Consider the following 15,349-nt stretch of genomic DNA (forward strand, 5'->3'; position numbering starts at 1 on the left):
CAAGTAATATAAGTATCATATTTATACCGGTGTGGTAACCGATCCTCCATAAACAAGTAACTTCAATATCATATTCATACCGGCGTGGTACCCGATCCTCCATAAACAAGTAATATCAATATACATAATCGTACTGGCGTGGTACACAATCCTCCATAACCAAGTAATATCAATATACATATTCGCATCGGTGTGGTACCCAATCCTCCATAAACAAGTAATATTAATATCATATCCGTACCGACGCGGTACCTGATCCTTCATAACCATATTAGGCATGTTTTATCAAACTCACACTACCCTTCATGATACAATATGATGTACTAAGTTTACATGTACACTTAAAGTTATAAGATAATTCCATCAGGTAAATTTTCAATAATTAATTATAAAAATCTCTACAATCCAAATATCATCAATTTCAAGCATGTCTGAATACCAATCAACAAGCATTCAATTTAGGAGGACACACATAATTAAATTGAGTCTAAGCTCCAATTAAATCGTAACTTACCTCAATCGAAGGATTCAAACGCACGCTATTTTTTTAAGGTCTTGCTCTTCTGTAAAGTTTTCGAATAGTAAAAATCTATTCAATTATATAATTTACATAAGAATTTGAATCTCAGGACACATCTTGTAAATTCCTATCTAAGAACTGTACGCCTAAAGCCTAAAATTTTATTGAAATAATAACTATAGAACAACATGAAAACAATATACTAATCTTGGGTTATTAAAGAAACCATGAACGGTGCATTAGTTAACCATGAAACAACAACTATGAACTTTAACCATTATTGTAATTGACAATAATTACTACATTTGTTATTACTTTTGTAGGCAGCCAACCTTGCTTCCGGTGGTGGAATTTTCCACCAACTTAGTAGCCAAATCCAACCAATAATTATAGTGTTTTAATAGATATACAGTTAATAATCTACCCATTCACTACATAATTGAGCCAATTCACCGACTTTTCCTTATTTTAATATGATTTAACTAATCAAGTTCACATACAGGGATGGCTAATTCACCACTCCGCTTAACCACAGATATAGAACTGATAGGAAAACATATTACTCAATTGTATCTCACCTGGTATTGTCGAAAACTCTCTCAACAAGGATGGAGAAAAATACTGATTACTGATGCTCCCTTCTTGCTCCCCACTTCTGATGTTAGTATTATTATTATATAAATATGATAAACCCTCCCCTCTTAAAATTAATGCTTATACATAGGTCTCAAAAAATAAGAAAATGTTAACTTGGCCCATTACCACCAACTAAAATAATATTTAAAATACCCAATAGACCATCGAAAATTATTCGAAACCTCAAGAAAATAAATCAAATATGTATATTGACTAAAAAGTGAGTTTCAGACATATTGAAAACATTAAAATATCATATCAAGGTCGTCTTGACCAAATATTGATCGTGATCAAGTTTAAATTTCTTAAAACTCAATAATCCAACTAATGACTTCAATTACTTTTGAACACCTCAAGAATTGGTACTACTCATTCCGTGAGTTTAACTCACGTACACAAACTACGGGGTGAGCTAAAATAGGGAAGATGAGAAAATTTAACAAACGATCAGGAGGTTCGTTAGATCATATACAAATTAAACAATCATTCGTTCCCAAATGGGCAAAAATAAGATAAGAAGGGAAAACAAGGAATTGCCTGAATCAACAAAAAGATGTGGATACTTGCACGCATATTTGCTTCGATCTCCCAAGTGGCCTCCTCAATAGGATGATTTTTCCACTGGACCTTCACAAACGCAATCTCCTTAGTCCTCAACTTATGGACATCTCTATCAAGAATAGCAATAGGTTCCTCTTCATAATAAAGGTTTTGATCTAACAAGACTGAATCCCAGCGAATTATGTAGTTACCATCACCATGAAACTTCTTTAACATAGATACATGAAACACAAGGTGAACTCCCGACAAACTCGGTGGCAATGCCAATCTATAGGACACCAGCCCCACACGCTGAAGAATCTCAAATGGTCCAATATATCTAGGACTGATTTTACCTCGCTTCCCAAAACACATACACCCTTCATGGGTGAAACCTTAAGTAACACTTGCTCACCCTTCATAAAGTGCATATCTCTAACTTTCTGATCTACATACTCTTGTTGCCTTCTTTAAGCCGCTATAAGTTTCTCCACGATAAATCTAACCTTCTCCAATGAGTCCCTCAACAGATCAGTACCCCATGGTTTCACCTCAAATGCATCAAACCATCCCATGGGAGATCTATACCTCCTCCCATACAAAGCCTCAAATTATGCCATATCGATACTCAAATGATAACTGTTATCATATGCAAACTTGGCTAAAGGTAGAAACTGATCCCAATGACCTCCAAAATCCATCACATACAAACAAAGCATATCCGCCAATACCTGAATCATTTGCTCGGACTGCCCATCGGTCTGAAGGTGAAAATTTGTACTAAGGTCTAACCTAGTAGCCAAGTCATCATGCAACTTCTTCCAAAATATAGAGTTAAATTGAGTATGCCTATCTAAGATAACAGAAATTGGGACCCCATGCAATCGAACAATCTCCTTAAGATAAATCTTGGCCAACTTTTCTGCATTATAAGTCACCTGAACTAGAATGAAATGTGCAGACTTAGTCAACCTATCCACAATAACCCATATAGAATCACACTTTCCTAAAGTCTTGGGAAGACCAACAATGAAATCCATAGTTATCCTCTCCCATTTCCATTCAGGAATGGGCATCTGCTGAAGAGTTCCACAAGGCTTCTGATATTCGTACTTTATCTGCTAGCAACTCTAATATTTGGCAACAAAATCAACTATATCATGCTTCATTTGGCCCCACCAATAATGTTGCCTCAAATCAAGATACATCTTAGTCTCTCCAGGATATATAGAATACTTCGAACAATGAGCCTCGTCTAGAATACTAGGAATCAAATTATCAACACGGGGTACACATACTCGCCTCGCCCCTTAATCCGCAACACACCATCGCCATCAAGAATGGCCTCTTTGGCCTCACCTTGTAAAACCTTATTACGAATCTTGCTCAACTTAGCATCCTCAAATTGTTTTGCCTTGATTTGATCAAAAAATGTGTACATTGCCTCAATGCTGGCTAGAATTCCTCCTATCTCAGTCACCTTAAGTCGAATAAACTTGTTAGCTAGAGTCTAAATTTCTCTAGCCAACGGATGCCTGCTAGCATTCAAATAAGCCAAACTATCCATACTTGCTGACTTCCTGCTCAAAGCATCAACGACCATATTAGCCTTCCCCAGATACTAGAGAATGGTAATATCATAATCTTTAAGTAACTTCATCCATCTACGCTATCTCAAATTCAAATCCCTCTACGTGAACACATACTGTAAACTGCAGTGATCAGTGAACACTTCACTACAAACCCCATACAAGTAATGCATCCATATCTTAAGAGGAAAAACCACAGTAGCTAACTCCAAATCATGAGTGGGGTAATTCTTCTCATTGGGCTTTAATTGCCTCGAAGCATAAGTAATAACATTCCTTTCCTGCATCAACACGGCACTTAAACCAGAATATGAGGCATCACAATAAATAATAAAATTCTTACCCTTTACTGACAAGGCAAGATTAGGAGCGGTAGTCAACAAGGTCTTGAGCTTTTGAAAACTCTCCTCACACACATCAATCCAAAAAAAGATGCATTCTTCTGAGTTAACCGCTTCATATGAGTAGTAATAGAAGCAAACTCCTTCACGAACCTGCGGTAATAACTTGCTAAGCCAATAAAGCTACGAATCTCTATTACTGAAGTGGGCCTAGCCCAATTCTTAACTGATTTAATTTTCTGTGGCACTACCATCACCTCTTCTTTCAAAAGTACATGCCCCAAAAAAGATACAGAAGCCAACTAAAACTCACACTCAGAAAACTTTGCATAAAGCTTTTTCTCTTTTAACAAACCTAAAACAGTCCTTAAATGATTCTTATGATCCTCTTTACTCATAGAATAAACTAGAATATCATCAATAAAGACAATAATAAAAGAATCCAAGTAAGGTTTAAATATCTGATTCATCAAACTCATAAAAGAAGCTAGGACATTAGTCAACCCAAAAGACATCACAAGAAACTCATAGTGCCCATTCCTGGTTTGAAAAGTAGTCTTAGGAATATCATCAGGCCGAATCTTAAAATAATGATAGCCGGACCTCAAATCAATCTTAGAAAATATAGATACACCCTGTAACTGGTCAAATAAATCATCGATACAGGGCAAAGGATAGTTATTACAGATCGTAACTTTGTTCAAATGCCTGTAGTCTATACACATACAAAGACTACCATCCTTCTTATTCATAAAAAAATAGGAGCCACTACTAAAAAGGGCCAAAAAGTGATGGAAAAAAAAAAGCAACGAACTGTGTCACTTTAAAAAACGACATTGTCCGTCACTTTTTTAGTTTAATTTTAATTTTTATTTATTTTTTATTAAAATCGACGATCAATGTCTTAGTATCCATCGCTTTTTTTGCGGATTATAGTGCCAACTAATTAAAAATAATTTATATTTTTTTAATAAATGTGATGAATACCGTTGTAATTTATTTAAAAATAATAATAATTAATTTTTTGAAAAGCAATATAGTCCGTCTATTTTTAAATTTGATTTTTATTTTTGTTTATTTTTATAATAAGCAACGGGAAACGTCGCTATAATTTTTATTTTTTAAAATATTAATTCTAGAAATGCGATGCTATCCATTGTAATTTGTAATTTTTTTTAATTTTTTTTTTTACAAAAAGCAACGAACAACTTTGCTTTTGTTAAAACTAAATAAAAATTAATTTTTTAAAAAGCGATGATGTCTGTCAATTTTTAAATTTAATTTTTATTTTTATTAAAATCGACGGACAAGGTCACTATAATTTTTTATTTTTAAAATATTAATTATAGAAAAGCGAAGCTATCCATCGCAATTTTTAATTGATTTTATTTTTCCGTATTTGTTAAAAATAAATAAAATTAACTTTATGATAAAAAGTGATGTTGTCCGTCGATTTTTAAATTTAATTTTTTCTTTTGTTAAAAATAAATAAAAATTAACTTTATGAAAATGACACTGTCCATCGATTTTGATATTTTTGATTTACTATTAAATAAATAATTTTTATATTTAAAAAAATTAAGTGTATTCAATTATATATTGAATACATTGATATCATACGATCGATTGATCAAGATAATAATATACTGTTGAAGTTATAATATAATAATATAAGCTAAATTAAATGATAATTCATCAGAGTATATATAAAATACATTGTATTACGAGGTAATATACCTGTGTATGTGTTGTATATAGTACATATTTTGAAGTTGATAATCAATCAACTATATATATTGAATACATTGATATCATACGATCGATTGATTAAGGTAATAATATACTATTGAAATTATAATATAGTAATGTAAGCTAAATTAAACGATAATTTATCAAAGTATATATGAAATACGCTGTATTACGAGGTAATATACTCATGTATGTGATGTATATAGCACATATTACAAAGTTGATATAGTCAAATATATATATATATATATATATATATATATATATGTATATGTATATATATAAGTATGTATCTCTCGTATAGTGATGTACATAGTAGTTAAAAGCTATTCAAATATTTTGAATAATACGTTAACATCATATGATCAAGGTAATAATACACTATTGGAGTTATAATAATGAAGCTAATTAACCGACAATTCATCAGATTAATACATTGTATGAACGTAATCAAAATCTCCAATTCAATCTTTTTTAACCCAATTTCTAATCCCAAATTGACTCATGTGTTCAATTTTAATCTCAACCTTCATCATATTTGATCAACAATCAATATTAAAATCAATTATCACTATTTTTTCTTGAAATTAGGGGTGTGCATCGGTCGGTTCGATTTGATTTTATATATTATCGATTTGATTTATCGGTTATCGATTTTTAAATATGTTAAATCAATAAGATATTTTTTATTGATTTTTGGTTTATCAATTTTTAGTCCTTAACGATTCGATTTTCGATTTAACCTATAAGAAAATATGCATAAAATAGAAATATTAGCAACTAACAAGAAAAAAAATGAAATTTTAGTTGTAGCAAAAAATACTACATGATGTGTTTTATTTTACAAGAATCTTCAAGCTTGAATAAGTTTTCGAGAAATTGAATAGGTTTATAGAAATGAAAGAGAAATATAGAGTAGGTATATATATATATATATGGGAAAATGCAATTTGGAATATTCTTATTGAGTTATCGGTTTACCCAATATCCCAATAAAAAAAATTATAAAACCATTAAAAAATCGTTAACCTAATAACCCAATAACAATAAACCAATAACATTTTTATCGATTCGGTTTAGTGGTTGGTTCAGTTTTTGCACACCCCTACTTGAAATTGGACTGCTTCAGACTATTTTTCTTAAACTGGGGGTCTATTGGAAACAACCTATCCGGTAAGGTCTGCGTACACTCTACCCTCCGCAGACCCATTTTGTGTGACTAAATCGGGTTAGTTGTGTTGACACCCAATTTTGACCTCACGGTACCTTTCTCAGGCTGCTATTTTATATAGTAATTTTATGTAACATTAATTCTTACATGCTTAGTTTATTTTAATATCGACATCTTACTATTTTCTCGTCATTTGTATATTTATTAAAATAGCAACCCTAATTTAATTCAATTTCTTAATTTTATTTTCTAGCCATTTTGTATCAAGTTAATGATAATTTTAGCTAAATTTCTTATCTCAAATTGAAATTTAAATTCTAGCACATTTTTAGATCAATTTGATCTTTGTCGTCGATCAAAATTGATCCAATGACTGAGATCTATAACTTTATTTCTTTCCTTCTAAACTGACAACAAACCCTAAACCTAATTTCATTCTAACAAAAAACATCCACCTCTTTCTCTAGCTTTTCTCTCTAATCCGATAAAAATTGCCATCCCCTCTTTCCCTTGACCTCCACGCCTTCTCCACCGACCAATCCATCATGGGCAACTGTCTAACCTGTATCCAACCGAATCACCACTTAATAATACCAAGTCAATGCTTCATCCAGTGCCACCAGCAACCGCTCCAGTCAGCGCCACCAGCCGCCGCTGCAAGTAGCTATTCAGCCAGCGAGCAAACCAGCGAAGATCTCCTACCGCCTCATTCTTTTCTCCGCTCAGCCATCATCCAACAACCATTAACTACCGGAAACCTATAAAACCAACACCAAGAGCCGCCAGCAGCAGCTAATCCATAGCCAACCCCTGGCAACCTCCACCAATCCGTTCTCCCTTTGCCTCCCTCGTCTTTCATTCGTCATGTCCTCGCCTGAGTTGATGGATGATGAGGTTTTCAATGAACTTCTCTTCTATTATTGTTCAGTTTGATTCCTCAATACCTCTAATTACATGTTTGTTTGTTTTAAAATCAGATTCATAGATTAAAATTTTTGTGATGTTTGACTTAAATTTGATTCAATTCCTTTATTTTATGTGTTCATGTATGTTGAATACGCTGATTTGCTCTAAAATTACAACTAGGTTGCTGATTTTATATTTTTTAAAATTATTGTTCTTTAATTTTGTTAATCTCGGTGAAATTTGACCCACAAACATGAAATTAGGTGTAGTCACTTGAAAAGTGGATTAGCGACTAGAAAATGGTTTAGTGTAGTTACTCGAAAGGTGAACTTATATTTTAAAATTAGTAAAGTGTAATCACTTGAAAATGTGAATTCATGACTTGAAATTGGTTTAGTGTTGGCACTTGAAATGTGAATACATGACTTAAAAATGGTTAGGTTTAGTCACTTGAAATATAAAATAGAGAGTTGAAAATGGTCAAGTGTAGTGTTTTGAAATGTGTACTAGTGACTTCAAAGTGATCAAGTGTATTAACTTGAGAAGTGGATTAGTGACTAGAAAATGGTTTAGTGTAGTTACTTGAAAGGTGAACTTGTGTTTTGAAATTAGCAAAGTGTAATCACTTGAAAATGTGAATTCATGACTTGAAATTGGTTTAACATTGACACTTGAAATGTGAATTCATGACTTGAAAATAATTTAGTCACTTGAAATGTGAATTAGAGAGTTAAAAATGGTCAAGTGTAGTATTTTGAAATGTGTACTAGTGACTTCAAAGAGATCAAGTGTAGTCACTTGAAAAATGGATTAGCGACTAGAAAATGGTTTAGTGTAGTTACTTGAAAGTTGAACTTGTGTTTTAAAATTAGTAAAGTGTAATCACTTGAAAATTTGAATTCATGACTTGAAATTGGTTTAGTTTTGACACTTGAAATGTGAACTCATGACTTGAAAATGATTAAGTTTAGTCACTTGAAATGTGAATTAGAGAGTTGAAAATGGTTAAGTGTAGTATTTTGAAATGTGTACTAGTCACTTGAGAAGTGGATTAGCGACTTGAAAATGGTTTAGTGTAGTTACTTGAAAGGTGAACTTGTGTTTTGAAATTAGCAAAGTGTAATCACTTGAAAATGTGAATTCGTGACTTGAAATTGGTTTAGTGTTGATACTTGAAATGTGAATTCATGACTTGAAAATGATTAGGTTTAGTCACTTGAAATATGAATTTAAAGAGTTGAAAATGGAAGTGTAGTATTTTAAAATGTGTACTAGTAACTTCAAAGTGATCAAGTGTTGTCACTTGAGAAGTGGATTAGCGACTAGAAAATGATTTAGTGCAGTTACTTGAAAGGTGAATTTGTGTTTTGAAATTAGTATAGTGTAATCACCTAAAAATGTGAATTCATGACTTGAAATTGGTTTAGTGTTGGCACTTGAAATGTGAATTCATGACTTGAAATTGATTAGGTTTAGTCACTTGAAATGTGAATTAGAGAGTTGAAAATGGTTAAGTGTAGTGTTTTGAAAATGGTTAAGTATAGTGACTTGAAATGTCAATTAGCTATTTGAAAATGGTTTGAGTGTAGTGACTTGCAATGTGAATAAGTTATTTGAAAATTATTAAGTGTAGTGACTTGAAATTGCAAACTTGTGACTTGAAAACGGTTAAGTGTAGTTACTTGAAATTGTGAACTTGCGACTTGAAAATGGTTCGAGTGTAGTGACATGAAATGTGTACTAGTAACTTAAAAATAGTTAAGTGTATGCACATGAAATATGAAATAATGACTTGATTTTTTTATGTTTTAATGTAAACTTGCATACAGATGACATCTGGTGGTGACGGTGATCGTCCTCGTCCTGATAAGTGTTCGAAGTCAACTGCTAAGAAGAAATCTAGGACCCCAATAGACTAATGAAAAAAATTTAGGATTTTATTTAAGTGTTTTGGATGTTGTTGTATTAATTATTAAGTGTTTTGAATTTTGGATTGATTGTTTAAATGTTGTTGATTTGAATTGATTAAATATTTTGATAAAGTAGTGCGTTGTATGATTATTTTAGAAATGTGTGTTGCATGAGGCTGTATATATTGAATTGCATTTTTATTTGGCAGGTGAGATGCAGAAAATTCAAATTTCTGCATCCAAAAATAAAAAAGCAGAAAAGGGACGGACAGGGTCCCTTTTGTCCGTCGCTTTTTTGAAATACATTTTCAGAAATGCGGACATTTTGCGTTGCTTTTTAAATCAGAATTTTTATTTTAAAGAAAAACGACGATGGTTGTTGCTTTTTTATTCATTATAAAGAACAAAAAGCAACGTCTAACGTCGTTTTTTATTTATTATGAAGAACAGAAAGCGACGATTAACGTCACTTTTTATTTATTATGAAGAACAGAAAGCGACGATGGTCGTCGCTTTTTTAATCATTATGAAGAATAAAAGGCGACGACCAACGTCGCTTTTTCTGAAAAAAATTATATTTTTTCTTCAATAAAGTGATGATGTCCATCGTTTTTTGTTCATCATGTGTTCTTCAAATGAAGAACAAAAAATGATGCACAACGTCACTTTTTCTAAAAATAACTAAAAAATAAACTCATAAGAGCAACGTGGTCCGTCGTAATAAAAGCGACGCAGGCCGTCGTTTTCAAAAAAACAACGATCCTTTTTGCAATGAAAAATAAAGCGATGTTTTTTCGTTACTTTTGGCCAAGAAAGAGACGATGACCATCGCTTTTTGGCATTTTTTTAGTAGTGAGCACCCCATGGAGAGGCACTCGAACAGATAAAACCCTTACTCAACAAATCTTGCAACAAAGCCTTTAACTCCCTCAAATCAGTCGGAGCCGTCCTATAGGGAGGAATAGAAATAGGACGAGTACCTGGATCTAGATCAATATAGAAATCAATGTCACGGTCAGGTGGCATACCAGGCAAATCTGTAGGAAAAAACTCTTGGAACTCACATACCACAGGAACTGACTCAATAGATGTAACCTATGCAAAAGTGGCCCAAAGATATGCTAGAAAGGACAAACGAGCTCTCCCAATTAACCTCTTTGCATGTTAGTTTCACTGGAGCAAGACTATAATCACCCTCACGCTCAAGTATATCCATTCCCGGCATAGCCACGGTCACTATCTTAGCACGATAGTCCAATATAGCATGATACGGAGACAACCAACTAATACCAAAAATTATATCAAAATCTGCCATGTCTTGAATCACTAAATCTACCCAAGTTCGATACCCCTTAAACATAACAGAACAAGAATGATAAACCCTATCAACAATAACAGAATCACCAACAAGAGTATCTACGTGAATTGGAAAGTCAAGTAAATCACACACTATGTCCAATCCCATAGCAAAATTAGTAGATACGTATGAAAAAATAGAGCCAGGATCAAATAATATAGTGGCCATTTGGTCACAGACAAGAATAGTACCTGTAATAACAGCATCTGATGCCTCTACCTCGAGCCTGCCTGGGAAGGCATAGATATGGGCCTTACCACTAGTCTGAACGGCATCCCTACCAAGATAAGAACCATCTTAATGGGGCTGGTTACCACCCCTACCTGCCTAATGACCACCACGACCACCCTGTGGACGACCTCTACCATTACCACCACCTCCCCTACCTGCTGGAACTAGAGCTCTAGAGTCTGTTGCTGGATAGAATGATCAAACTGCCTCATATTAGGACAAAACCTCCTGATATGACCAGCTCCACCGTATTCATAACATATACGATCCAAGGTAGGTCGTTAAGCTGATAAAGATGAAGCGAGGTAACCATCAAAGTCTGAAAATGGCTGGCTAGCTCCTAACAGGCCACCAACAGATACCTGCATAGCTGACAGAATAGGGTGGGTAGGGTATCCCTGTGAACTCTGACTCCTAGAATAAGAACCACTGAAACTACCTCCTATGCGGGCCTTCTTTTTTGACTCCGCCTTCTTAACAAAATCAACCATCTCTTGGAAAAGCCTACCTGAAGATGTCTTCTGAAACACAGAAATTTGGAGACCTGTATTCAAACCCTTCACAAAAAAATAAATCTTCTCCTCCTCAATTTTTAACAAATGAGATGCATACCGAGACAATGAATGGAATTTTGCCTCATAGGCCGCAACTGACATATTCCCCTGCTTAAGATTAGTAAACTTATCCCTTTTTCCATCTCTCAAAGTACGAGGCACGTACTTTTTTAGAAAAACTGAGTAAAATTGAGTCCAAGTCAAGGTAGGCAAACCTGTATCTGTACACTCTACATAAGGTCTCCACCACATCTTAGCATTCCCCTGAAACTAAAAAGTAACTAGTTCTACACCATACCTCTCAACTATACCCATCTTGTGAAGCCTCTCATGACAGTCAATAATAAATTTGTAGGCATCCTTAGACTCAGTTTCATGAAAAACATGAGGCTTCATCTTGATAAACTTACAGAATAAATCATGCTCATCTTAAGTCATTACCGAACCCACTACCTATCTCAGAAAAACATTTGACCTCATCGCTTCTTCCATCGGAGGAGCTACAGTAGCAGCATACCGAAACCCTAGATGTTGAACTGCGGGTGCTGCAGGAATAGTCCCTGTTCCTGCCAAACCACTTAAAAAACTTTGAACCTGCTGAATCACCACGGAAGAAATCTGAATCGAAGTTGTACCTCCTTGAATTAGTGCAACCCCATCAAGAATCGGCATTCTCTCATTTGGTACTAGCACCGCTTCATCCTCTATCATCCCAGTAATATCCTTATGTGGGGAAGAGATACTAGCCTCTCTCTAGATAGTCTTACATCCTGAGCTCTGCCCCTGGTGGGTGTAGCTCTCCGTCCTCTTCCTCGTCTCTCCTTGCCTGTCTCTATCCCAAACTACAGCCTCAGGAGCTGGTTGAGGCACCTTAACTCTTGCTCAATTTGTTCGTGTTCTTACCATTTGTGAAAATAAGAATGAAAAAAGTCAGATACCAATTGAAATCAAGTAATAGCACATAAGAAAGAAGAATTTAAATTTTCCTAGTGTCTTATAGCCTCTCAAAGAAAAGTACAGAAGTCTGCATACCGTTCCGTTCCCTCTGAATTCAAATCTCACGACACATCTTGTAAATTTCTATTCTAAGAACTGTAGGCTTAAAGCCTAAAATTTTATTGAAATCATAACTACAGAACAACATGAAAACAACATACTAATCCTAGGTTATTAGAGAAACCATGAAAGGTGCATTAGTTAACCATGAAACAGGAACTATCAACTTTAACCATTATTATAATTGACAATAATTACTACATTCGTTATTAATTTTATAGGCAACCAACCATTGTTTCCAGTGGTGGAATTTTCCACCAACTTAGCAGCCAAATCCAACCAATAACTATAGTATTTTTATAGATATACAGTAATAATCCACCCATTCATTACATAATTGAGTCAATTCACCAACTTTTTCTTATTTTAATATGATTTAACTAATCAACTTCACATACAGGGATGGCCAATTCACCAATCCGCTTAACCACAGATATAGAATTGATAGGAAAACATATTACTCTCTTCTTGCTCCCAACTTCTGATGTTAGTATTATTATTATATAAACATGATAAATCCTCCCCTCTTAAAATTAATGCTTATACATAGGTCTCAATAAACAAGAAAATGTTAACTTGGCTCATTACCACCAATAATAATATTTAAAATACCCAATAGGTGCTTGAATATTATTCGGAACCTTGAGGAAATAAATTAAATATGTATATTGACTAAAAATTGTGTTCCAGACCTATTGAAAATATTAAAATATCATATCGAGGTTGTCTTGATCAAAGATTGACCGTGATCAAGCTTAAATTTATTCAAACTCAACAATTCAACTAATGAATTCAATTACTTTCGAATACCTCAAGAATTTGTATTACTCATTCTGTGAGTCATAAATCATGTACACAAACTACGGGGCGAGCTAAAATAAGGAAGATGAAAAAATTTCACAAAGGGCCCGGAGGGTCATTACAATACGTGTAAAAAATAAGTGATGTATCTAAAAGATGTGATGTATTCGTGTAAAATAAAGTAATATATTCAGAAGAATATGATGTATCAGTGTAAAATTAAGTAATGCATCCGAAAAATGTAATGTTTTTGTGTAAAATTAAGTGATGTATTCACGTGGAATAAATCAAGAATTTTTAGTATTTTGAAAAAAATTAAATCAAGAATTTTTAGTACTTTGAAAAAAATTAAATCAAGAATTTTTAGTATTTTGAAAAAAATTGAGATAGAGATTAATTATCTCCAACATGATTGGAATTTATGTAACTTTTACTATAATATTTAGTTTCAGCTTCAAAGGAGTCCTCTGCATAAATTCTTTTCTCAAAAAAATATACGGAACGGGAAATTATTTTTTTGGTCGAAACTACGTAGTTTGTTTAAAACAAGGAGTTGAACCATCAGAGTGGGCAAAAGTTTAGTGGTATTGCAAAGACGCGATTTCATGACCGAAAATCATAGAGATTTGTATATACGTCGCAAAATATACGAATATGCAAATACAAGAGACATGTATATTTACCTATTTACTCTAAACCTTAGCTGCAAATGATTGTTTTAAACACTAACTACATCAAGTAATTATGACTTAATGTTTTCTACTTCATATGTTGGAAGGACTGTTTAATACAATTTGTCGTTATGTTAAATCTAGCTATATTATTTTCTTTGTTTGCTTATTACATGGTTTCTCCTATCCTCAAAAAACAGGGGGGGAAAATTACTTTTTGAAGCTTGAAATTATGAAATAATGACATCCATTTGAAATTTTTCTCAGCACCACTAAGAAGAAAGTGGATTTATTATTTTGTTTTGTTTGTTTAGTTGGCTCACTAATTAGCTGAAAATTTATTGCAATAACTAGTGTCAAGTATAAAATAAAAGTTGACTAAAATTTTAATATTCTGGTGTAAACATACCATTATTTGTAGGGTGGTGTGGATCTATGCGGATAACTAACTTGTAAAATAGATCTATTATATGTATAATGAATCTATTTTTCTTTGTGTGTGGATATTTCTTAAATTTTGTTTCAATATCTTTTAATGATTTATTCTTTCCGTAAGATGTATTCATTAATTTGTGTAGTTTATTATTTTATCCTGTAGTAATTGCAGAGTTATAGATTTCTATATAATAACTTATCCTAATTGTACTGTAATGTATATTTAATTCTAGATTTTCAATGTTATTTATTATCTTGTGTTGTTCTTCTCGTAGCGAGTTTTTTAAATTATATAAACTATCACATGTACTTTTTTCTAAATTTTCTAAAATTTCTTCTATCCATATTAATTTTTCTTTTAGATTTTCCATTATTTTTCTAATTCGGTTTCTATAATTAATTTCTTTATTTAGATTATCTTGATTTTCTCTAGTTTTTCTAATATATTCTAACATTTCTTAATCTGAATAATATCCTTCTGGGTTATTATCTAGGTATAACTGTGCTATCCAATTTATGATTTCAATTTCATAGTCTAATACTTTTTCTAATATTATTTTTTTAGTATCTATAATTTCTATATCTCTAAGTATATATAGGATTAAGACTTTAAGATTATCTATCATTTAAAATTGACTAAATATTTTGTAGTTGTTTGTTTTAGCCTTAGTAGTTCTTGCATACTTTTACTAAGAAATTCTATATATTTTATCTCTTTAGTTTTCATGTATTTGTCTAAATTTAGTTTCATCTGTTTTTCTATTAACTGTATGTTTCTCATATCTTTTTCCAAAAATTCTGTGTAATTTATCATGGTAAGTATTTGTAAGAGTAGTTAGGTAGGTATGGTATGTAATTTACTCTAGTCATATAATATTTACC

The 15,349-nt window shown here is 32.7% G+C and overlaps 1 pseudogene; it reads right to left on the reverse strand.

The window, feature by feature from the left end:
* Window positions 1-1,631: 1,631 nt before the first annotated feature.
* On the reverse strand, window positions 1,632-11,606 carry LOC107865384 (annotated as a pseudogene).
* Window positions 11,607-15,349: the final 3,743 nt, after the last annotated feature.

The sequence above is a fragment of the Capsicum annuum genome, chromosome 3, assembly GCF_002878395.1.
Source record: "Capsicum annuum cultivar UCD-10X-F1 chromosome 3, UCD10Xv1.1, whole genome shotgun sequence".
Taxonomy (NCBI): domain Eukaryota; kingdom Viridiplantae; phylum Streptophyta; class Magnoliopsida; order Solanales; family Solanaceae; genus Capsicum; species Capsicum annuum.